The sequence below is a fragment of the Strix aluco genome, unplaced genomic scaffold (genome assembly GCF_031877795.1).
Source record: "Strix aluco isolate bStrAlu1 unplaced genomic scaffold, bStrAlu1.hap1 HAP1_SCAFFOLD_96, whole genome shotgun sequence".
In the NCBI taxonomy this organism is placed as follows: domain Eukaryota; kingdom Metazoa; phylum Chordata; class Aves; order Strigiformes; family Strigidae; genus Strix; species Strix aluco.
In genome coordinates, this window is record NW_027436541.1 from 1 (window position 1) to 24156 (window position 24156).

The window sequence follows — 24156 nt, forward strand, 5'->3', positions numbered from 1 at the left end:
TCTCTCTTTTCCTCCTCCTCTTCCTCCTTTCTCCTTTTTCTCTCTTTTCCTCCTCTCTCCTCTCCTCTCTTTCCTTCACGCTATATCCTCTCTCTCCTCTTCGTCTCTCTTCCTCCTCTCCCTTCCTCCTCTCTCTTCCTCTTCTCTCTTCCTCCTCTCTCTTCCTCCTTTCTCTTCCTCCTTTCTCCTTTTCCTCTCTCTTCTCCTCTCTCGTCCTCCTCCTCTCTCCTCTCTCTTTCCTGTCTCTCCTCCTCTCTCTTCCTCTCTCTCTCCTCTTCTTCATCTCTCTCTTCCTCACTCTCTTCTCACTCTTTTCCTCCTCTCTCCTTTTCTCATTCTTCCTCCTCTCTCTTCCTCTCTCTCTTCCACCTCTCTTTTCCTCCTCTCTCTTCCTTCTCCCTCCTCTCTTTCTCGTCTCATCTCTTCTCCTCCTCTCTCTTCCTCCTCTCTCCTCTTCCTCTCTCTTCCTCCTCTCTTTTCCTCGTCTCTCTTCCTCCTATCTCTTCCTCCACTCTTTTCCTCCACTCTCCTTTTTCTCACTCTTCCTCCTCTCTCTTCCTCCTCTCTCTTCCTCCTCTCTTTTCCTCCTCCTCTTCCTCCTCTCTCATTACCTCTCTCTTCCTCCTCTCTCCTCTTCCTCTCTCTCCACCTCTCTCTTCCTCCTATCCCTTCCTCCCCTCTTTCCTCCTCTCTCTTCCTCCTCTCTCTTCTCCTCTCTCATTTCCTCATCTCTCCTTTTCCTCTCACATCCTCCTGTCTCTTCCTCCTCTCTCTTCCTCCTCTATTTTCCAACTCCTCTTCCTCCTTTATCCTTTTCCTCTCTCTTCCTCCTCTCTCTTCATCCTCTCTCCTCTTCCTCTCTCTTCTCCTCTCTCTTCCTCCTCACTCTTCCTCCTCTCTCTTCCTCCTCTCTCCTCTTCCTCTCACTTCCTCCTCCCTCTTCCTCTCTCTTTTCCTCCTCTCTCTTCCTCATCTCTCTTCCCCGCTCTCTTCCTCCTCTCTCTTCCTCCTCTCCTTCCTCCTCCTCTTCCTCCGCTCTCTTCCTCCTCTCTCTTCCTCCTCTATTTTCCTTCCCTCTCCTCCTCCTCTCTACTCTTCCTCTCTCTTCCACCTCTCTTTCCTGCTCTCTCTTATTTCTCTCTCCTCTTCCTCTCTCGTCCTCATATCTTTTCCTCCTCTCTCTTCCTCCTCTCTCCTCTTCCTCTCTCTTCCTCTCACTTTCCTCCTCTGTCCTCCTCCTCTTTCGTCTTCCTCTCTCTTCCTCCTCTCTCTTCCTCCTCTCTTCCTCCTCTCTTTTCCTCCTCCTTTCCTCCGCTCTCTTCCTCCTCTCTCTTCCTCCTCTATTTTCCTCCCCTCTCCTCCTCCTCTCTCCTCTTCCTCTCTCTTCCACCTCTCTTTTCCTCCTCTCTCTTCCTCCTCTCTCTTCTCCTCTCTCCTCTGCCTCTCTCTTACTCCTATCTCTTCCTCCTCTCTTTCCTCCACTCTCCTCTTCCTCTCTTCATCCTCTCTCCTACTCCTCTTTCCTCTTCCTCTCTATTCCTCCTCTCTCTTCCTCCTGTCTCTTCCTCCTCTCTCCTCCCCTCTCTCCTCTTCCTCTCTCTTCTCCTCACGCTTCCTCCTCTCTCTTCCTACTCTCTCTTCCTCCTCTCTCTTCCTCCTCTCTCCTCTTCCTCTCTCTTCCTCCTCTCTCTTCCTCCTCTCTCTTCCTCCTCTCTTTTCCTCCTCCTCTTCCTCCGCTCTCTTCCTCCTCTCTCTTCCTCCTCTATTTTCCTCCTCTCTCTTCCTTCTCTCTCCTCTTCCTCACTCTTCCTCTCACTTTATACCTCTGTCCTCCTCCTCTTTCGTCTTCCTATCTCTTCCTCCTCTCTTTTCTCGTCTCTCTTCCTCCTCTCTCTTTCTCCTCTCGTTTCCTCCTCCTCTTCCTCCTCCCTCCTTTTTCTCTCTTTTCCTCCTCTTCCTCTTCCTCTCTTTTCTCCACTCTTTCCTACTCTCTCCTCTTCGTCTCTCTTCCTCCTCTCTCTTCCTCCTCTCTCTTCCTCCTCTCTCGTCTTCCTCTCTCTTCCTCCTCTCTTTCCTGTCTCTCCTCGTCTCTCCTTTTCCTCTCTCTTCCTCATCTCTTTTTGTCCTCTCTCTTCCTACTCTCTCCTCTTCCTCTCTATTCCTCCTCTCTCTTCCTCCTCTCTCTTCATCCTCTCTCTTCTCCACTCTCTTCCTCCACACTTTTCCTCCTCTCTCCTTTTTCTCACTCTTCCTGCTCTATCTTCCCCTATCTCTTCCTCCCTTCTTTTCCTCCTCTCTCTTCCTCCTTTCTCTTCCTCTTCTCATTTCCTCGTCTCTCATTTTCCTCTCTCATCCTCCTCTCTCTTCCTCCTCTCTCTTCCTCCTCTCATTTCCAACTCCTCTTCCTCCTTTATCCTTTTCCTCTCTCTTACTCCTCTCTCTTCATCCTCTCTCCTCTTCCTCTCTCTTCCTCCTCTCTCTTCCTCCTCACTCTTCCTCCTCTCTCTTCCTCCTTTCTCCTCTTCCTCTCACTTCCTCCTCCCTCTTCATCTCTCTTTTCCTCCTCTCTATTCCTCAGCTCTCTTCCTCCTCTCTCTTCCTCTTCTCTCTTCCTCCTCTCTCTTCCTCCTCTCTTTTCTCCTGTCTCTTCCTCCTCTCTACTCCCCCTCTCTCTTCCTCCTCTCTCTTCCACCTCTCCTTTCCTCCTCCTCTTACTCCGCTCTATTCCTCCTCTCTCTTCCACCCCTCTTTTCCTCCTCTCTCTTCCTTCTCTCTCCTCTTCCTCTCTCTTCTCCTCACTTTTCCTCCTCTCTCCTCCTCCTCTTTCGTCTTTCTCTCTCTTCCTCCTCTCTCTTCATCCTCTCTTCCTCCTCTCTCTTTCTCCTCTCTTTCCTCCTCCTCTTCCTCTCTCTCCTTTTCTCTATTTCCTCCTCTCTCATCTTCCTCTCTTTTCCTCCACTCTATTCCTACTCTCTCCTCTTCGTCTCTCTTCCTCCTCTCTCTTCCTCCTCTCTATTCCTCCTCTCTTTTCCTGTCTCTCCTCCTCTCTCCTCTTCTCTCTCTTCCTCCTCTCTCTCCTCCTCTATCTTCCTCCTCTCTCCTCTTCTCTCTCTTCCTCATCTCTTTTCCTCCTCTCTCTTCCTCCTTTCTCCTTATCCTCTCTCTTCCTCCTCTCTCGTCCTCCTCTCTCTTCCTCCTCTCTTTCTGTCTCTCCTCCTTCTCCTCTTTCTTTCTCTTCCTCCTCTCTCTTCCTCCTCTATCTTCCTCCTCTCTCCTCTCCTCTCTCTTCCTCATCTCTTTCCTCCTCTCTCTTCTTCCTCTCTCTTCCTCCTCTCTCTTCCTCCTCTCTCTTCCTCCTCTCTCTTCCTCCTCTATCATCCTCGTCTCCCTTCCTCCTCTCTCTTCCTCCTCTCTCTTCCTACACTATCCTCTTCCTCTCTCCTCCTCCTCTCTTTTCCTCCTCTATCTTCCTCCTCTCTCTTCCTCCTCTCTTCTTTCCTCTTTCTTCCTCCTCTCTATTCCTACTCTCTCTTCTCCTCTCTCCTCCTCCTCTCTCTTCGTCCTCTCTCTTCTCCTCTCCACTCCTACTCTCTCTCTTCCTCCTCTCTCTTCCTCTACTCTCTTCCCCTTCTCTCTTCCTCCTCTCTCTTCCTCCACTCTCTTCCTCCTCTCTCTTTCTCCTCTCTTATCCTCCTCTCTCGCCTCCTCTGTCCTCTTCCTCTCTCTTCTCCTCTCTCTTCTCCTCTCTCTCTTCCTCCTCTCTCTTCTCCTATCTCCTCCGCCTCTCTCACTTCCTCTCTTCCTTCGCTCTCTTTCTCATCTATCTTTCTCATCTCTCTTCCTCCTCTCTCTTCCTCCTCTCTCTTCCTCCTCACTTTTCCTCCTCTATCATCCTCCTTCTCTTTCTCCTCTCTCTTCTCATCTCTCTTCCTACTCTCTCCTCTTCCTCTCTCTTCCTCCTCTCTTTTCTCTCTTCCTCTCTCTCTTCCTCCTCTCTTCTTTTCCTCTTTCTTCCTCCTCTCTCTTCCTCCTCTCTCCTTTTCCCTCCCTCTCCTCTTCCCCTCTCCTCCTCCTCTCTCCTCTTCCTCTCTCTTCCTCCTCTCTCTTCCTCCTCTCTCTTCCTCCTCTCTCCTCTTCCTCTCTCTTCCTCCTCTCTGTTCCTCCTCCACTCTCTTCCTCCTCTCTCTTCCTCCTCACTTTTCCTCCTATCATCCTCCTTTCTCTTTCTCCTCTATCTTCCTCATCTCCCTGCCTACTCTCTCCTCTTCCTCTCATCTTCCTCCTCATTTTTCCTCCTCTATCTTCCTCCTCTCTCCTCTCCTTCTCTCTTCCTCCTCTCTCCTCCTCCTCTCTCCGCTTCCTCTCTCTTCCTCCTCTCTCTTCCTCCTCTCTCTTCCTCCTCTCTTTTCCTCCACTCTCCTTCCTCCTCTCTCCTCTTCCTCTCTCTTCCTCCTCTCTCTTCTTCCTCTCTTTTCCTCTTCTATCTTCCTCCTCTCTCTTCCTCCTCTCTTCTTTTCCTCTTTCTTCCTCCTCTCTTTCCTCATCTCTCTTCCTCTTCTCTCTTCCTCTTCTCTCTTCCTCCTCTCTCTTCCTCCTTTCCCTTCCTTCTCTCTCCTTTTCCTCTCTCATCCTCCTCTCTGGTCCTCCTCTCTCTTCCTCCTCTCTTTTCCTGTCTCTCCTCCTCTCTCCTCTTCCTCTCTCTTCCTCATCACTTTTCCTTTTCTCTCTTCCTCCTCTCTCCTCTTCCTCTCTCTTCCTCCTCACTTTTCCTCCTCTCTCCTCTTCCTCTTTCGTCTTCCTCTCTCTTCCTCCTCTCTCTTCCTCCTCTCTCTTCCTCCTCTCTTTTCCTCGTCTCTCTTCCTCCTCTCTCTTTCTCTTCTCTTTTCCTCCTCCTCTTCCTCCTTTCTCCTTTTTCTCTCTTTTCCTCCTCTCTCCTCTTCCTCTCTTTTCCTTCACGCTATTCCTACTCTCTCCTCTTCGTCTCTCTTCCTCCTCTCCCTTCCTCCTCTCTCTTCCTCTTCTCTCTTCCTCTCTCTCTTCCTCCTTTCTCTTCCTCCTCTCTCCTTTTCCTCTCTCTTCCACCTCTCTCTTCCTCCTATCCCTTCCTCCCCTCTTTTCCTCCTCTCTCTTCCTCCTCTCTCTTCCTCCTCTCATTTCCTCATCTCTCCTTTTCCTCTCACATCCTCCTGTCTCTTCCTCCTCTCTCTTCCTCCTCTATTTTCCAACTCCTCTTCCTCCTTTATCCTTTTCCTCTCTCTTCCTCCTATCTCTTCATCCTCTCTCCTCTTCCTCTCTCTTCCTTCTCTCTCTTCCTCCTCACTCTTCCTCCTCTCTCTTCCTCCTCTCTCCTCTTCCTCTCACTTCCTCCTCCCTCTTCCTCCTCTCTTTCCTCCTCTCTCTTCCTCATCTCTCTTCCCCCGCTCTCTTCCTCCTCTCTCTTCCTCCTCTCCTTTCCTCCTCCTCTTCCTCCGCTCTCTTCCTCCTCTCTCTTCCTCCTCTATTTTCCTTCCCTCTCCTCCTCCTCTCTCCTCTTCCTCTCTCTTCCTCCTCTCTCTTCCTCGTCTCTCTTGCTCCTCTCTCTTCCTCCTCTCTCCTCTTCCGCTCTCTTCCTCCTCCTTTCCTCCGCTCTCTTCCTCCTCTCTCTTCCTCCTCTATTTTCCTCCCCTCTCCTCCTCCTCTCTCCTCTTCCTCTCTCCTCCACCTCTCTTTTTTTTCCCTCCTCTCTCTTCCTTCTCTCTCCTCTTCCTCTCTCGTCCTCATCTCTCTTCCTCCTCACTTTTCCTCCTCTCTCCTCCTCCTCTTTCGTCTTCCTCTCTCTTCCTCCTCTCTCTTCCTCCACTCTTTTCCTCCTCTCTCCTTTTTCTCACTCTTCCTCCTCTCTCTTCCTCCTCTCTCTTCCTCCTCTTTTCCTCTTCCTCTTCCTCCTCTCTCCTTTTCCTGTCTCTTCCTCCTCTCTCTTCCTCCTCTCTCCTCTCCCTCTCTCTTCCTCCTCTCTCTTCCTCCTCTCTCTACCTCCTCTCTCATTTACCTCTCTCTTCCTCCTCTCTCCTCTTCCTCTCTCTTCCTCTCGCTCTTCCTCCTCTCTCTTCCTCCTCTCTTTTCCTCCTCCTTTCCCTCCGCTCTCTTCCTCCTCTCTCTTCCTCCTCTATTTTCCTCCCCTCTCCTCCTCCTCTCTCCTCTTCCTCTCTCTTCCACCTCTCTTTTCCTCCTCTCTCATTCCTCCTCTCTCTTCCTCCTCTCTCCTCTGCCTCTCTCTTACTCCTATCTCTTCCTCCTCTCTTTTCCTCCACTCTCCTCTTCCTCTCTTCATCCTCTCTCCTACTCCTCTTTCCTCTTCCTCTCTATTCCTCCTCTCTCTTCCTCCTGTCTCTTCCTCCTCTCTCCTCCCCCTCTCTCCTCTTCCTCTCTCTTCCTCCTCACGCTTCCTCCTCTCTCTTCCTACTCTCTCTTCCTCCTCTCTGTTCCTCCTCTCTCCTCTTCCTCTCTCTTCCTCCTCTCTCTTCCTCCTCTCTCTTCTCCTCTCTTTTCCTGCTCCTCTTCCTCCGCTCTCTTCCTCCTCTCTCTTCCTCCTCTATTTTCCTCCTCTCTCTTCCTTCTCTCTCCTCTTCCTCACTCTTCCTCCTCACTTTTATACCTCTGTCCTCCTCCTCTTTCGTCTTCCTATCTCTTCCTCCTCTCTTTTCCTCGTCTCTCTTCCTCCTCTCTCTTTCTCCTCTCGTTTCCTCCTCCTCTTCCTCCTCCCTCCTTTTTCTCTCTTTTCCTCCTCTCTCCTCTTCACTCTCTTTTCCTCCACTCTATTCCTACTCTCTCCTCTTCGTCTCTCTTCCTCCTCTCTCTTCCTCCTCTCTCTTCCTCCTCTCTCGTCTTCCTCTCTCTTCCTCCTCTCTTTTCCTGTCTCTCCTCGTCTCTCCTTTTCCTCTCTCTTCCTCATCTCTTTTTGTCCTCTCTCTTCTACTCTCTCCTCTTCCTCTCTATTCCTCCTCTCTCTTCCTCCTCTCTCTTCCTCCTCTCTCTTCATCCTCTCTATTTCTCCACTCTCTTCCTCCACACTTTTCCTCCTCTCTCCTTTTTCTCACTCTTCCTCCTCTATCTTCCCCCTATCTCTTCCTCCCTTCTTTTCCTCCTCTCTCTTCCTCCTCTCTCTTCCTCCTCTCATTTCCTCATCTCTCCTTTTCCTCTCACATCCTCCTGTCTCTTCCTCCTCTCTCTTCCTCCTCTATTTTCCAACTCCTCTTCCTCCTTTATCCTTTTCCTCTCTCTTCCTCCTATCTCTTCATCCTCTCTCCTCTTCCTCTCTCTTCCTCCTCTCTCTTCCTCCTCACTCTTCCTCCTCTCTCTTCCTCCTTTCTCCTCTTCCTCTCACTTCCTCCTCCCTCTTCATCCTCTCTTTTCCTCCTCTCTATTCCTCAGCTCTCTTCCTCCTCTCTCTTCCTCTTCTCTCTTCCTCCTCTCTCTTCCTCCTCTCTTTTTCTCCTGTCTCTTCTCCTCTCTACTCCCCCTCTCTCTTCCTCCTCTCTCTTCCACCTCTCCTTTCGTCCTCCTCTTACTCCGCTCTATTCCTCCTCTCTCTTCCACCCCTCTTTTCCTCCTCTCTCTTCCTTCTCTCTCCTCTTCCTCTCTCTTCCTCCTCACTTTTCCTCCTCTCTCCTCCTCCTCTTTCGTCTTTCTCTCTCTTCCTCCTCTCTCTTCATCCTCTCTCTTCCTCCTCTCTCTTTCTCCTCTCTTTTCCTCCTCCTCTTCCTCTCTCTCCTTTTTCTCTATTTTCCTCCTCTCTCATCTTCCTCTCTTTTCCTCCACTCTATTCCTACTCTCTCCTCTTCGTCTCTCTTCCTCCTCTCTCTTCCTCCTCTCTATTCCTCCTCTCTTTTCCTGTCTCTCCTCCTCTCTCCTCTTTCTCTCTCTTCCTCCTCTCTCTTCCTCCTCTATCTTCCTCCTCTCTCCTCTTCCTCTCTCTTCCTCATCTCTTTTCCTCCTCTCTCTTCCTCCTCTCTCCTTATCCTCTCTCTTCCTCCTCTCTCGTCCTCCTCTCTCTTCCTCCTCTCTTTTCCTGTCTCTCCTCCTTTCTCCTCTTTCTTTCTCTTCCTCCTCTCTCTTCCTCCTCTATCTTCCTCCTCTCTCCTCTTCCTCTCTCTTCCTCATCTCTTTTCCTCCTCTCTCTTCTTCCTCTCTCTTCCTCCTCTCTCTTCCTCCTCTCTCTTCCTCCTCTCTCTTCCTCCTCTATCATCCTCGTCTCCCTTCCTCCTCTCTCTTCCTCCTCTCTCTTCCTACACTATCCTCTTCCTCTCTCCTCCTCCTCTCTTTTCCTCCTCTATCTTCCTCCTCTCTCTTCCTCCTCTTTTCTTTTCCTCTTTCTTCCTCCTCTCTATTCCTACTCTCTCTTCCTCCTCTCTCCTCCTCCTCTCTCTTCGTCCTCTCTCTTCCTCCTCTCCACTCCTACTCTCTCTCTTCCTCCTCTCTCTTCCTCTACTCTCTTCCCCTTCTCTCTTCCTCCTCTCTCTTCCTCCACTCTCTTCCTCCTCTCTCTTTCTCCTCTCTTATCCTCCTCTCTCGCCTCCTCTGTCCTCTTCCTCTCTCTTCCTCCTCTCTCTTCCTCCTCTCTCTCTTCCTCCTCTCTCTTTCTCCTATCTCCTCCGCCTCTCTCACTTCCTCTCTCTTCCTTCGCTCTCTTTCTCATCTCTCTTTCTCATCTCTCTTCCTCCTCTCTCTTCCTCCTCTCTCTTCCCTCCTCACTTTTCCTCCTCTATCATCCTCCTTTCTCTTTCTCCTCTCTCTTCCTCATCTCTCTTCCTACTCTCTCCTCTTCCTCTCTCTTCCTCCTCTCTTTTCCTCCTCTATCTTCCTCCTCTCTCCTCTCCCTCTCTCTTCCTCCTCTCTCCTCCTCCTCTCTTCTTTTCCTCTTTCTTCCTACTCTCTCTTCCTCCTCTCTCCTTTTCCTCCCTCTCCTCTTCCCCTCTCCTCCTCCTCTCTCCTCTTCCTCTCTCTTCCTCCTCTCTCTTCCTCCTCTCTCTTCCTCCTCTCTCCTCTTCCTCTCTCTTCCTCCTCTCTGTTCCTCCTCTCTCTTCCTCCTCTCTCTTCCTCCTCACTTTTCCTCCTATATCATCCTCCTTTCTCTTTCTCCTCTATCTTCCTCATCTCCCTGCCTACTCTCTCCTCTTCCTCTCTCTTCCTCCTCATTTTTCTCCTCTATCTTCCTCCTCTCTCCTCTCCTTCTCTCTTCCTCCTCTCCTCCTCCTCCTCCTCTCCTCTTCCTCTCTACTTCTACTTCCTCCTCTCTCTTCTCCTCTCTCTTCCTCCTCTCTTTTCCTCCACTCTCCTCCTCCTCTCTCCCTCTTCCTCTCTCTTCTCCTCTCTCTTCTTCCTCTCTTTTCCTCTTCTATCTTCCTCCTCTCTCTTCCTCCTCTCTTCTTTTCCTCTTTCTTCCTCCTCTCTATTCCTACTCTCTCTTCCTCCTCTCTCCTCCTCCTCTCTCTTCGTCCTCTCTCTTCCTCCTCTCCACTCCTACTCTCTCTCTTCCTCCTCTCCACTCCTACTCTCTCTCTTCCTCCTCTCCTCTCCTACTCTCTCTCTTCCTCCACTCTCTTCCTCCTCTCTCTTTCTCCTCTCTTATCCTCCTCTCTCGCGTCCTCTGTCCTCTTCCTCTCTCTTCTCCTCTCTCTTCCTCCTCTCTCTCTTCCTCCTCTCTCTTTCTCCTTTCTCCTCCACCTCTCTCACTTCCTCTCTCTTCTTTCGCTCTCTTTCTCATCTCTCTTTCTCATCTCTCTTCCTCCTCTGTCTTCCTCCTCTCTCTTCCTCCTCACTTTTCCTCCTCTATCATCCTCCTCTCTTTTCCTCCTCTCTCTTCCTCCTCTCTCTTCCTCCTCTCTTCCTCTTCCTCTCTCTTCCTCCTCTCTTTTCCTCCTCTATCTTCCTCCTCTCTCCTCTCCCTCTCTCTTCCTCCTCTCTCCTCCTCCTCTCTTCTTTTCCTCTTTCTTCCTCCTCTCTCTTCCTCCTCTCTCCTTTTCCCTCTCTCTCCTCTTCCCCTCTCCCCCTCCTCTCTCCTCTTCCTCTCTCTTCCTCCTCTCTCTTCCTCCTCTCTCTTCCTCCTCTCTCCTCTTCCTCTCTCTTCCTCCTCTCTCTTCCTCCTCTCTCTTCCTCCTCTCTTTTCCTCAACCTCTTCCTCCTCCCTCCTCTTCCTCTCTCTTCCTCCTCTCTTTCTCCTCCTCTCTCTCCTCCTCTCTCTTCCCCCTCTCTCCTCTGCCTCTCTCTTCCTCCTCTCTTTTCTTCCTCTCTCTTCCTCCTCTCTCTTCCTCCTCTCTCTTCCTCCTCTCTCTTCCTCCTTTCTCCTCTTCCTCCTCTCTTATCCTCCTTTCTCCTCTTCCTCTCTCTTCCTCCTCTCCCTTCCTCCTCTCTCCTCTTCCTCACTGTTCCTCCTACCTTTCCTCTCCTCTCTCTTCCTCCTCTCATTTCCTCCTCTCTTTTCCCTTCTCTCTTCTTCCTCTCTCTTCCTCCTCTCTCTCATTCCTCTCTCTTCCTCCTCTCTCTTCCTCCTCTCTCTTTTCCTCTTTCTTCTCCTCTCTCTTCCTCCTCTCTCTTCTTCCTCTCTCTTCCTCCTCTCTCCTCCTTCTCTCTCCTCTCCTCTCTCTTCGCCTCTCTCTTCCTCCTCTCTCTTCTTCCTCTCTCTTCCTCCTCTCTCTTCTCCTGTCTCCTCTTCCTCTCTCTTCCTCCTCCCTTTTACTCCCCTCTCTACGTCATCTCTCTTCCTCCTCTCCAGTCCTAGTCTCTCTCTTCCTCATCTCTCTTCCTCCTCTCTTTTCCTTCTCTCTCCGCCTCCTCTGTCCTCTTCCTCTCTCTTCCTCCTCTCTCTTCCTCCTCTCTGTCATTACTCTCTCTTCCTCCTCTCTCTTCCTCCTCTCTTCTTTTCCTCTTTCTTCCTCCTCTCTATTCCTCCTCTCTCTTCCTCCTCTCTCCTCCTCCTCTCTATTCGTCCTCTCTCTTCCTCCTCTCCACTCCTTCTCTCTCTCTTCCTCCTCTCCACTCCTACTCTCTCTCTTCCTCCTCTCCTTCCTCTTCTCTCTTCCCTTCTCTCTCCTCCTCTCTCTTCCTCCTCTCTCTTTCTCCTCTCTTTTCCTCCACGTCATCTTCCTCTCTCTTCCTCCTCTTTCCCCTCACTCTCTCTTCCTTCTCTCTCTTCCTCCTCTCTTTTCCTCCTCTCTCGCCTCCTCTGTCCTCTTCCTCTCTCTTCCTCCTCTCTCTTCCTCCTCTCTCTCTTCCTCCTCTCTCTTTCTCCTCTCTCCTCCGCCTCTCTCACTTCCTCTCTCTTCTTTCCCTCTCTTTCTCATCTCTCTTTATCATCTCTCTTCCTCCTCTCTCTTCCTCCTCTCTTCTCCTCTCTCTTCCTCCTCTCTCTTCCTCCTCTCTTTTCCTCCACTCTCCTCCTCCTCTCTCCTCTTCCTCTCTCTTCCTCCTCTCTCTTCTTCCTCGCTGTTCCTCCTCTCTCATCCTCCTCTCTCTTCTCCTCTCTCTTACTCCTCTCTCTTCCTCCTCTCTCTTCCTCCTCTCTTTTCCTCCACGTCTTCTCCTCTTTCCTTTTCCTCTCTCTTCCTCCTCTCTCATTTTCCTCTCTCTTCCTCCTCTCTCTTCCTCCTCTCTTTTCCTCCTCTCTCCCCTTCCCCTATCTTCCTCCTCTCTCCTCCTCCTCTCTCCTTTTTCTCTCTTCCTCCTCTCTCTTCCTCCTGTCTCTTACTCCTCTCTCTTCCTCCTCTCTCTTCCTCCTCTCTTTTCCTCCACGTCTTCTCTTCTTTCCTTTTCCTCTCTCTTCCTCCTCTCTCATTTTCCTCTCTCTTCTCCTCTCTCTTCCTCCTCTCTTTTCCTCCTCTCTCCCCTTCCTCTCTCTTCCTCCTCTCTCCTCCTCCTCTCTCCTCTTCCTCTCTCTTCCTCCTCTCTCTTCCTCCTCTCTCTTCCTCCTCTCTCTTCCTCCTCTATCATCCTCGTCTCCCTTCCTCCTCTCTCTTCCTCCTCTCTCTTCCTCCTCTCTCTTTCTCCTCTCTCCTCCGCCTCTCTCACTTCCTCTCTCTTCTTTCGCTCTCTTTCTCATCTCTCTTTCTCATCTCTCTTCTCCTCTCTCTTCCTCCTCTCTCTTCCTCCTCACTTTTCCTCCTATATCATCCTCTTTTCTCTTTCTCCTCTATCTTCCTCATCTCCTGCCTACTCTCTCCTCTTCCTCTCTCTTCCTCCTCACTTTTCTCCTCTATCTTCCTCCTCTCTCCTCTCCCTCTCTCTTCCTCCTCTCCTCCTCCTCTCTCTCCGCTTCCTCTCTCTTCCTCCTCTCTCTTCCTCCTCTCTCTTCCTCCTCTCTTTTCCTCCACTCTCCTCCTCCTCTCTCCTCTTGCCTCTCTCTTCCTCCTCTCTCTTCTTCCTCTCTTTTCCTCCTCTCTCTTCCTCCTCTCTCTTCCTCCTCTCTTTTCCTCCACGTCTTCTCCTTTTTCCTTTTCCTCTCTCTTCCTCCTCTCTCATTTTCCTCTCTCTTCTTCCTCTCTCTTCCTCCTCTCATTTCCTCCTCTCTCCCCTTCCTCTCTCTTCCTCCTCTCTCCTCCTCCTCTCTCCTCTTCCTCTCTCTTCCACCTCTCTCTTCCTCATCTCTCTTCCTCCTCTCTCTTCCTCCTCTCTCTTCCTCCTCTCTCTTCCGCTTCTCTCTTCATCCTCTCTCCTCTTCCTCTCTGTTCCTCCTCTCTTTTCCTCCTCTCTCTTCCTCCTCTTCCCTCTTCCTCCTCTTTCCTCTTTCTCTCTCTTCCTCCTCTCTCTTCCTCCTCTATCCTCTTCCTCTATCTTCCTCCTCTCTCTTCCTCCTCTCTCTTCCTCCTCTCTTTTCCTCCTCTCCCATTCCTCTCTCTTCCTCCTCTATCCTCCTCCTCTCTTCATTTCCTCTTTCATCCTCCTCTCTCTTCCTCCTGTCTCCTCTACCTCTCTCTTCCTCCTCTCTCCTCCTTCTCTCTCCTCTTCCTCTCTCTTCCTCCACTCCCTTCCTCCTCTCTCTTCCTCCCCTCTCTTCCTCCTCTCTCTTCTCCTCTCTCCACCTCCTCTCTCCTCTTCCTCTCTCTTCCTCCTCTCTTTTCCTCCTCTCTTCCTCCTCTATCTTCCTCCTCTCTCTACATCCTCTCTCCTCTTCCTCTCTCTTCCTCCTCCCTCTTCCTCCTCTCTCCTCCTCTCTCTCCTCCTCTCTCTTCTCCTCCCTCTTCCTCCTCTCTCCTCCTCCTCTCCTCTTGCTTTCTCTTCCTCCCCTCTCTTCCTCCCCTCCTTCCTCCTCTCTCTTCCTCCTCTCTCCACCTCCTCTCTCCTCTTCTTCTCTCTTCCTCCTCTCTTTTCATCCTCTTCCTCCTCTATCTTCCTCCTCTCTCTACATCCTCTCTCCTCTTCCTCTCTCTTCCTCCTCCCTCTTCCTCCTCTCTCTTCCTCCTCTCTCTTCCTCCTCTCTCTTCGTCCTCTATCATCCTCATATCCCTTCCTCCTCTCTCTTCCTCCTCTCTCTCCCTACACTATCCTCTTCCTCTCTCCTCCTCCTCTCTTTTCCTCCTCTATCTTCCTCCTCTCTTTTCTCACACTCTCTTCCTGCTCTCTCTTCCTCCTCTCTTTTCCTCCTCTCTCTGCCTCCTCTTTCCTCTTCCTCTCTCTTCTCCACTCTCTTCCTCCTTTCTTATCGTCCTCTTCTCCCATTCCACTCTCTTCCTCCTCTCTCCTCCTCCTCTCTTCTTTTCCTCTTTCTTCCGCCTCTCTCCTCCTCCTCTCTGTTCCTCCTCTCTCTTCCTCTTCTCTTTCCTCCTCTCTCCTTTTTCTTCCTCCACTCTCTTCCTCCTTCTATCGTCCTCTCTCCCATTCCACTCTCTCCTCTCTCCTCCTCCTCTCCTCTTCCTCTCTCTTCCTCCTCTCTCCTCCTCCTCTCTCTTCCTCCTCTCTCTTCCTCCTCTCTCTTTCCTCCTCTCTCTTCCTCCTTCTCCTCTTCCTCTCTCTTCCTCCTCTCTCTTCCTCCTCTCTCTTAGCTTCTCTCTTCATCCTCTCTCCTCTTCCTCTCTTTTCCTCCTCCCTTTTCCTCCTCTCTCTTCCTCCTCTTCCTCTCTCTTCCTCCTCTTTCCTCTTTCTCTCTCTTCCTCCTCTCTCTTCCTCCTCTCTCTTCCTCCTCTCTCTTCCTCCTCTCTTTTCCTCCTCTCTCCCATTCCTCTCTCTTCCTCCTCTATCCTCCTCCTCTCTTCATTTCCTCTTTCATCCTCCTCTCTCTTCCTCCTGTCTCCTCTACCTCTCTCTTCCTCCTCTCTCCTCCTTCTCTCTCCTCTTCCTCTCTCTTCCTCCACTCCCTTCCTCCTCTCTCTTCCTCCCCTCTCTTCCTCCTCTCTCTTCTCCTCTCTCCACCTCCTCTCTCCTCTTCCTCTCTCTTCCTCCTCTCTTTTCCTCCTCTCTTCCTCCTCTATCTTCCTTCTCTCTCTACATCCTCTCTCCTCTTCCTCTCTCTTCCTCCTCCCTCTTCCTCCTCTCTCTTCCTCCTCTCTCTTCCTCCTCTCTCCTCTTCCTCCTCTCTTCCTCCTCTCTCTTGCATTTCTCTCCTCCTCTTCTCTCCTCCTCCTCTCTCCTCCTCCTCTGTCTTCCTCCTCCCTCTTCCTCCTCCTTCCTCGTCCTCTCTCCTCTTCCTCTCTCTTCCTCCTCTCTCTTCCTCCACTCCTCCTCCTCTCTCTTCCTCCTCTCTTCCTCCTCTCTCTTCCTCCTCTCTCATCTTCTCTCTTCCTCCTCTCTCTTCCTCTTCTCTCCACCTCTTCTCTCTTCCTCCTCTCTCTTCCTCCTCTCTCCTCTACCTCCTCTCTCCTCTTCCTCTCTCTTCCTCCTCTCTCTTCCTCCTCTCTCCTCTTCCTCTCTCTTCCTAGTCTCTCTTCCGCTCCTCTCTTCCTCCTCTCTCTTCCTCCTCTCTCCTCTTCCTCTCTCTGACGTTTCTCTCTTCCTCTTCTCTCCTCTTCTTCTCTCTTCCTCCTCTCTCCTCCTCCTCTCTCTTCCTCCTCTCTCTTCCTCCTCTCTCTTCCTCCTCTCTCTTCCTCCTCTCTTTTCCTCCTCTCTCTTCCTCCTCTCTCCTCTTCCTCTCTCTTACTATTCTCTCTTCCTCCTCTCTCCTCATCTTCTCTCTTCCTCCTCTCTCTTCCTCTCCTCTCCTCTTACTCTTTCTTCATCCTCTCTCCTCCTCGTCTCTCCTCTTACTCTCTCTTCATCCTCTCTCCTCTTCCACTCTCTTCCTCCTCTCTCTACCTCCTCTCTCCTATTCCTCTCTCTTCCTCCTCCTCTTCCTCCTCTCTCCTCCTCTCCTCTTGCTTTTTCTTCCTCCTCTCTCTTCCTTCTCTCTCTTCCTCCTCTCTCCTCATCTTCTCTCTTCCTCCTCTCTCTTCCTCCTCTCTCCTCCTGCTTTCTCCTCTTCGTCTCTCTGCCTCCTCTGTCTTCCTATTCTCTTCCACCTCTCTTTTCCTCCTGTCTCTTACTCCTCTCTCCTCCTCCTCTCTTCTCTTCCTCTCACTTCGTCCTCTCTCTTCCTCCTCTCTCCTCATTTTCTCTCTTCCTCCTATCTCTTCCTCCTCTCTTGTTCTCCTCTCTTCTCCTCCATCTCCTCTTACTCTCTCTTCCTCCTCTCTCTTCCTCCTCTCTCCTCTTTCTCTCTCTTCCTCCTCTCTCCTCCTCCTCTCTCCTCTTACTCCCTCTTCCTCCTCTCTCCTCCTCCTCTCTCCTCTTCCTCCCTCTTCGTCCACTCTCTCACTCCTCTCTCTTCCTCCTCTCACTTTCTCTTCTCTCGTACTCCTTTCTCCTCCACCAGTCTCCTCCTCCGCTCTCTTCCTCCTCACTCTTCCTCCTCTCTCATCTTCTTCGCTCTTACTATTCTCTCTTCCTCCTGTCTCTTGCATTTCTCTCCTCCTCCTCTCTCCTCCTCCTCTCTCTTCGTCCTCTCTCTTCCTCTTCTCTCTTCCTCCTCTCTCCTCCTCCTCTCTCCTCTTCTTCTCTCTTCTTCCTCTCTCTTCCTCCTCGCTCTTCCTCCTATCTCTTCCTCTTCTCTCCTCCTCCTCTCTCCTCCTCCTCTCTCTTCCTCCTCCTTCTTCCTCCTCTGTCCTCGTCCTCTCTCCTCTTCCTGTCTCTTCCTCCTCTCTCTTCCTCCTCTCTATTCCTCCTCTCTCCTCTTCCTCTCTCTTCCTCCTCTCTCTTCCTCCTCTCTTCCTCATCTCTCTTCCTCCTCTCTTCCTCGTCTCTCTTCCTCCTCTATCCTCTTCCTCTCTCTTCCTCCTCCCTCTTCCTCCTCTCTCCTCCTCTCTCTTCCTCCTCCCTCTTCCTCCTCTCTCCTCCTCTCTCTTCCTCCTCTCTCCTCCTCCTCTCTCCTCTTCCTCTCTCTTCCTCCTCTCTCTTCCTCCTCTCTCTTCCTCCTCTCTCTTCCTCCTCTATCATCCTCGTCTCCCTTCCTCCTCTCTCTTCCTCCTCTCTCTTCCTCCTCTCTCTTTCTCCTCTCTCCTCCGCCTCTCTCACTTCCTCTCTCTTCTTTCGCTCTCTTTCTCATCTCTCTTTCTCATCTCTCTTCTCCTCTCTCTTCCTCCTCTCTCTTCCTCCTCACTTTTCCTCCTATATCATCCTCTTTTCTCTTTTTCCTCTATCTTCCTCATCTCCCTGCCTACTCTCTCCTCTTCCTCTCTCTTCCTCCTCACTTTTCCTCCTCTATCTTCCTCCTCTCTCCTCTCCCTCTCTCTTCCTCCTCTCTCCTCCTCCTCTCTCCGCTTCCTCTCTCTTCCTCCTCTCTCTTCCTCCTCTCTCTTCCTCCTCTCTTTTCCTCCACTCTCCTCCTCCTCTCTCCTCTTCCTCTCTCTTCCTCCTCTCTCTTCTTCCTCTCTTTTCCTCCTCTCTCTTCCTCCTCTCTCTTCCTCCTCTCTTTTCTTCCACGTCTTCTCCTTTTCCTTTTCCTCTCTCTTCCTCCTCTCTCATTTCCTCTCTCTTCCTCCTCTCTCTTCCTCCTCTCTTTTCCTCCTCTCTCCCCTTCCTCTCTCTTCCTCCTCTCTCCTCCTCCTCTCTCCTCTTCCTCTCTCTTCCACCTCTCTCTTCCTCATCTCTCTTCCTCCTCTCTCTTCCTCCTCTCTCTTCCTCCTCTCTCTTCCGCTTCTCTCTTCATCCTCTCTCCTCTTCCTCTCTGTTCCTCCTCCCTTTTCCTCCTCTCTCTTCCTCCTCTTCCCTCTTCCTCCTCTTTCCTCTTTCTCTCTCTTCCTCCTCTCTCTTCCTCCTCTATCCTCTTCCTCTATCTTCCTCCTCTCTCTTCCTCCTCTCTCTTCCTCCTCTCTTTTCCTCCTCTCCCATTCCTCTCTCTTCCTCCTCTATCCTCCTCCTCTCTTCATTTCCTCTTTCATCCTCCTCTCTCTTCCTCTTGTCTCCTCTACCTCTCTCTTCCTCCTCTCTCCTCCTTCTCTCTCCTCTTCCTCTCTCTTCCTCCACTCCCTTCCTCCTCTCTCTTCCTCCCCTCTCTTCCTCCTCTCTCTTCTCCTCTCTCCACCTCCTCTCTCCTCTTCCTCTCTCTTCCTCCTCTCTTTTCCTCCTCTCTTCCTCCTCTATCTTCCTCCTCTCTCTACATCCTCTCTCCTCTTCCTCTCTCTTCCTCCTCCCTCTTCCTCCTCTCTCCTCCTCTCTCTTCCTCCTCTCTCTTCCTCCTCCCTCTTCCTCCTCTCTCCTCCTCCTCTCCTCTTGCTTTCTCTTCCTCCCCTCTCTTCCTCCCCTCCCTTCCTCCTCTCTCTTCCTCCTCTCTCCACCTCCTCTCTCCTCTTCTTCTCTCTTCCTCCTCTCTTTTCATCCTCTTCCTCCTCTATCTTCCTCCTCTCTCTACATCCTCTCTCCTCTTCCTCTCTCTTCCTCCTCCCTCTTCCTCCTCTCTCTTCCTCCTCTCTCTTCCTCCTCTCTCTTCGTCCTCTATCATCCTCGTATCCCTTCCTCCTCTCTCTTCCTCCTCTCTCTCCCTACACTATCCTCTTCCTCTCTCCTCCTCCTCTCTTTTCCTCCTCTATCTTCCTCCTCTCTTTTCTCACACTCTCTTCCTGCTCTCTCTTCCTCCTCTCTTTTCCTCCTCTCTCTTCCTCCTCTCTCTTCCTCCTCTCTCTTCGTCCTCTATCATCCTCGTATCCCTTCCTCCTCTCTCTCCTCCTCTCTCTCCCTACACTATCCTCTTCCTCTCTCTTCCTCCACTCTCTTCCTCCTTTCTTATCGTCCTCTCTCCCATTCCACTCTCTTCCTCCTCTCTCCTCCTCCTCTCTTCTTTTCCTCTTTCTTCCTCCTCTCTCCTCCTCCTCTCTGTTCCTCCTCTCTCTTCCTCTTCTCTTTCCTCCTTCCCTCCTCCTTTTCCTCTCTCTTCTCCTTTTTCCTCTTCCTCACTCTTCCTCCTCTCTTTCCTCTTCTCTCCAATTCGTCTCTCTTCCTCCTCTCATTTCCTACTCTATCATCCTCCTCTTTATTCCTCCTCTCTCTTCCTCCTCTCTTCTCCTCCTCTCTCTTCCTCCTTGCTCCTCTTCCTCACTCTTCCTCTCTCTCTTCCTCCTCTCTCTTCCGCTTCTCTCTTCATCCTCTCTCCTCTTCCTCTCTTTTCCTCCTCCCTTTTCCTCCTCTCTCTTCCTCCTCTTCCTCTCTCTTCCTCCTCTTTCCTCTTTCTCTCTCTTCCTCCTCTCTCTTCCTCCTCTCTCTTCCTCCTCTCTCTTCCTCCTCTCTTTTCCTCCTCTCTCCCATTCCTCTCTCTTCCTCCTCTATCCTCCTCCTCTCTTCATTTCCTCTTTCATCCTCCTCTCTCTTCCTCCTGTCTCCTCTACCTCTCTCTTCCTCCTCTCTCCTCCTTCTCTCTCCTCTTCCTCTCTCTTCCTCCACTCCCTTCCTCCTCTCTCTTCCTCCCCTCTCTTCCTCCTCTCTCTTCTCCTCTCTCCACCTCCTCTCTCCTCTTCCTCTCTCTTCCTCCTCTCTTTTCCTCCTCTCTTCCTCCTCTATCTTCCTTCTCTCTCTACATCCTCTCTCCTCTTCCTCTCTCTTCCTCCTCCCTCTTCCTCCTCTCTCTTCCTCCTCTCTCTTCCTCCTCTCTCCTCTTCCTCCTCTCTTCCTCCTCTCTCTTGCATTTCTCTCCTCCTCTTCTCTCCTCCTCCTCTCTCCTCCTCCTCTGTCTTCCTCCTCCCTCTTCCTCCTCCTTCCTCGTCCTCTCTCCTCTTCCTCTCTCTTCCTCCTCTCTCTTCCTCCACTCCTCCTCCTCTCTCTTCCTCCTCTCTTCTCCTCTCTCTTCCTCCTCTCTCATCTTCTCTCTTCCTCCTCTCTCTTCCTCTTCTCTCCACCTCTTCTCTCTTCCTCCTCTCTCTTCCTCCTCTCTCCTCTACCTCCTCTCTCCTCTTCCTCTCTCTTCCTCCTCTCTCTTCCTCCTCTCTCCTCTTCCTCTCTCTTCCTAGTCTCTCTTCCGCTCCTCTCTTCCTCCTCTCTCTTCCTCCTCTCTCCTCTTCCTCTCTCTGACGTTTCTCTCTTCCTCTTCTCTCCTCTTCTTCTCTCTTCCTCCTCTCTCCTCCTCCTCTCTCTTCCTCCTCTCTCTTCCTCCTCTCTCTTCCTCCTCTCTCTTCCTCCTCTCTTTTCCTCCTCTCTCTTCCTCCTCTCTCCTCTTCCTCTCTCTTACTATTCTCTCTTCCTCCTCTCTCCTCATCTTCTCTCTTCCTCCTCTCTCTTCCTCTCCTCTCCTCTTACTCTTTCTTCATCCTCTCTCCTCCTCGTCTCTCCTCTTACTCTCTCTTCATCCTCTCTCCTCTTCCACTCTCTTCCTCCTCTCTCTACCTCCTCTCTCCTATTCCTCTCTCTTCCTCCTCCCTCTTCCTCCTCTCTCCTCCTCTCCTCTTGCTTTTTCTTCCTCCTCTCTCTTCCTTCTCTCTCTTCCTCCTCTCTCCTCATCTTCTCTCTTCCTCCTCTCTCTTCCTCCTCTCTCCTCCTGCTTTCTCCTCTTCGTCTCTCTGCCTCCTCTGTCTTCCTATTCTCTTCCACCTCTCTTTTCCTCCTGTCTCTTACTCCTCTCTCCTCCTCCTCTCTTCTCTTCCTCTCACTTCGTCCTCTCTCTTCCTCCTCTCTCCTCATTTTCTCTCTTCCTCCTATCTCTTCCTCCTCTCTTGTTCTCCTCTCTTCTCCTCCATCTCCTCTTACTCTCTCTTCCTCCTCTCTCTTCCTCCTCTCTCCTCTTTCTCTCTCTTCCTCCTCTCTCCTCCTCCTCTCTCCTCTTACTCCCTCTTCCTCCTCTCTCCTCCTCCTCTCTCCTCTTCCTCCCTCTTCGTCCACTCTCTTACTCCTCTCTCTTCCTCCTCTCACTTTCTCTTCTCTCGTACTCCTTTCTCCTCCACCAGTCTCCTCCTCCGCTCTCTTCCTCCTCACTCTTCCTCCTCTCTCATCTTCTTCGCTCTTACTATTCTCTCTTCCTCCTGTCTCTTGCATTTCTCTCCTCCTCCTCTCTCCTCCTCCTCTCTCTTCGTCCTCTCTCTTCCTCTTCTCTCTTCCTCCTCTCTCCTCCTCCTCTCTCCTCTTCTTCTCTCTTCCTCCTCTCTCTTCCTCCTCGCTCTTCCTCCTATCTCTTCCTCTTCTCTCCTCCTCCTCTCTCCTCCTCCTCTCTCTTCCTCCTCCTTCTTCCTCCTCTGTCCTCGTCCTCTCTCCTCTTCCTGTCTCTTCCTCCTCTCTCTTCCTCCTCTCTATTCCTCCTCTCTCCTCTTCCTCTCTCTTCCTCCTCTCTCTTCCTCCTCTCTTCCTCATCTCTCTTCCTCCTCTCTTCCTCGTCTCTCTTCCTCCTCTATCCTCTTCCTCTCTCTTCCTCCTCCCTCTTCCTCCTCTCTCCTCCTCTCTCTTCCTCCTCCCTCTTCCTCCTCTCTCCTCCTCTCTCTTCCTCCTCTCTCTTCCTCCTCTCTCCTCCTCCTCACTCCTCTTCCTCTCTCTTCCTCCTCTCTCTTACTCTTCTCTCCTTTTCCTCTCTCTTCCTCCTCTCTCCTCTTACTCTCTCTTCCTCCTCCCTCTTCCTCCTCTCTCCTCCTTCTCTCTCCTCTTCCTCCCTCTTCGTCCAATCTCTTCCTCCTCTCTCCTCATCTTCTCTCTTCCTCCTCTCTCTTCCTCGTCTCTCCTCCACCACTCTCCTCCTCCTCTGTCTTTCTCCTCTCTCTTCCTCCCCTCTCCTCCTCCTCTCTCCTCTTCCTCTCCTCCTGTCTCCACTTCCTGTCTTCCCCCCTCCTCCTCTCTCTTCCTCTCCCTTCCTGTCTCTCCCCTTTCCCCCTCTGCTTCTCTCTGCATATCCCCTTCTCCCTTACTCTCTCTTGCTCTGTCTTGCTCTCTTATACCCTCTCTTCCTAGTTCTTCCCCTTTCTTCCTCTCTCTTCCTCTCCCTTGCACTCTCTTCCTCTCTCTTCCTCTCTGTCCCCTTTCCTCCTTCTGCTTCTCGCTCCCTTATCCCCTCTCTCTCTCTCATTTCCTCTCTCTTGCTCTCTCTTGCTCTCTTCCTCCTGTCTATGTCACAGTGTGCTCCATGTCACTGTGCGCAGTGGGTCAGTGGTGGCCATGTCAGTGTGGGGGTCATGTCACCGTGGGCAGCGAGTCAGTGGTGGCCATGTCACTGTGGGAGCCATGTCACAGTGGGTAGTGGGTCAGTGGTGGCCATGTCACTCTCTGGGCTATGTCACAGTGGGCAGCAGTTTAGTGGTAGCCATTTCACTGTGAGGGCCATGTCACAGTGGGCAGAAGGTCACTGGTGGCCATGTCAGTGTGGGGGTCATGTCACATTGGGCAGCAGGTCAGTGGTGGTCATGTCACTGTGGGGGCCATGTCACAGTGGAGAGTGAGTCAGTGGTGGCCATGTCACGGTGTGGGCCATGTCACAGTGGGCAGCGTGTCAGAGGTGACCATGTCATTGTGGGGGCCATGTCACAGTGGTGACGTGCGGAGTCACGACTTTACAACCAGTAAGGTTATAAAGAAGGTATGTTTATTCAGCGCTGGGTGCACGGGGGATCGCTCCTCCACAAACGTGCACATTTTGGAGCGAAAAGCAGCTCCTTTCTATAGCATAACTGTTTACATATTCATGATAATCCCGAGAATAGGGAGAGATATTACAATTAGTTTTGAGAAATCATTATCATAAATCCCGCCCCAAGTCCCTCCCCGCAGTGCCTGCGCAATGTCTCCTGTTGGTCTTGGGCAGGGGTCTTCAGGATGAAGATTGAAGATTCCTCTTCTTCCTCTTATGAATTTTCACCCAATTAGGTCTCTTCAGCATGTCAATTTAGCATTCTTTGAATTCCCCTTCCTTATCTTGGAACTCAGTAGTTGCAGCTCCTCCCTTATCTCAAGAGCCCATCCTGCTGAGAGCCCACCCTGCTGAGAGGCCTGCATCTATTTCGTTAAGGTTTCTCACTTCAGTGTGCAGCATGTCGCCATGTCACAGTGGGCAGCGAGTCAGAGGTGGCCATGTCACTGTGGGGGCCATATCACAGTGGGCAGCCGGTCAGTGGTGGCCATGTCACTATGGGGGCCATATCAGAGTGTGCACCAGGTCAGTGGTGGCCATGTCACTGTGGGGGCCATGTCACAGTGGGCAGCAGGTCAGTGGTGGCCATGTCACTGTGGGGACATGTCAGAGTGGGCAGCAGGTCAGTGGTGGCCATGTCAATGTGGGGGCCATGTCACAGTGGGGAGCAGGTCAGTGGTGGCCATGTCACTGTGGGGCCATGTCACAGTGACCAGCAGGTCAGTGGTGGCCATGTCACTGTGGGGCCCATGTCACAGTGGGCAGCGGGTCAGTGGTAGCCATGTCACTGTAGGTGCAACATCACAGTGGGCAGCAGGTCAGTGGTGACCATGTCAGTGTGGGGGACATGTCACAGTGGGCAGCTAGTAAGTGGTGGCCGTGTCATTATGGGGGCCATGTCACAGTGGGCAGAAAGTTAACTAGTGGCCATGTCACTGTGGGGGCCATTCAGAGTGGGCAGCGTTTCAATGGTGGCCATGTCACTGTGGGGGCCATGTCACAGTGGGCAGCAGGTCGGTGGTGGCCATTTCACTGAGGGGGCCATGTCACAGTGGGCAGCGTGTCAGTGGTGGCCATGTCACTGTGAGGCCATCTCACAGTGGGCAGCAGGTCAGTGCTGGACATGTCCGGTGGTGGCCATGTCACAGTGGGCAGCAGGTCAGTGGTGGCCATGTCAATGTGGGGGCCATGTCACAGTGGGCAGCGAGTCAGTGGTGGCCATGTCACTGTGGGAGCAATGTCAGAGTGGGCAGCGGGGCAGTGGTGGCCATGTCACTGTGGCCTCCATATCACAGTGGGCAGCAGGTCAGTGGTGGCCATGTCACTGTGGGGGCCATGACAGAGTGGGCAACAGATCAGTTGTGGCCATGTCACTGTGGGTGCTACATCACCGTGGGCAGCAAGCCAGTGGTGGCCATGTCACTTTGAGTCCATATCACAGTGGGCAGCAGGTCAATGGTGGACATGTCACGGTCGGGGCCATGTCATATTGGGCAGCATGTCACTGGTGGCCATGTCACTGTGGGGGCCATGTCACAGTGGGCATCATGTCAGTGGTGGCCATGTGTAGAGTCGGTCAGAAGATCAGCATTGTCTCAACATTGTCATCAGGGACATGGACAGTGACGGACCCGACAACGGCCTGTTTGGAACACAGTTGTCGATCCCTGGAGTGGAATGTGGTGCAAAGGCTTCTGAATGCAGAACTGTGTGGCACAGCCAGTGCTCTGCTGTTCTCCTGAGCACTGACCCGTGTGGTGCAGGCAGTGCCGTGCTGTTCTTTGGTGCCTGAGCCGTGTAATACTAAGAGCGTTGTGCTATTGTTTGGTACCTGGGCCTATCCGGAGCTGTTAGAGATAATTGCACAGCCATTGTCAAAAAAAATGGATCGCGACTGTTGCCATAACATCGATGAAGAAATCATGAACCTTAGACGAACTTTGTTTCATTATAATACCAAAACACACCTGCTGGTTAAAGGTTACCCACCTCCAAGACTGACCACGCCTCAGACACTCCTGCCCGTGCATGCGTGGTAGCCTCGCTCGAGAAGGGCGGAGACCCCTGAGGCAGAGGTGGAGCAAGGTGTGTTACTGAGCATAAAAGATGTCTTCTGGACAACGAAAATG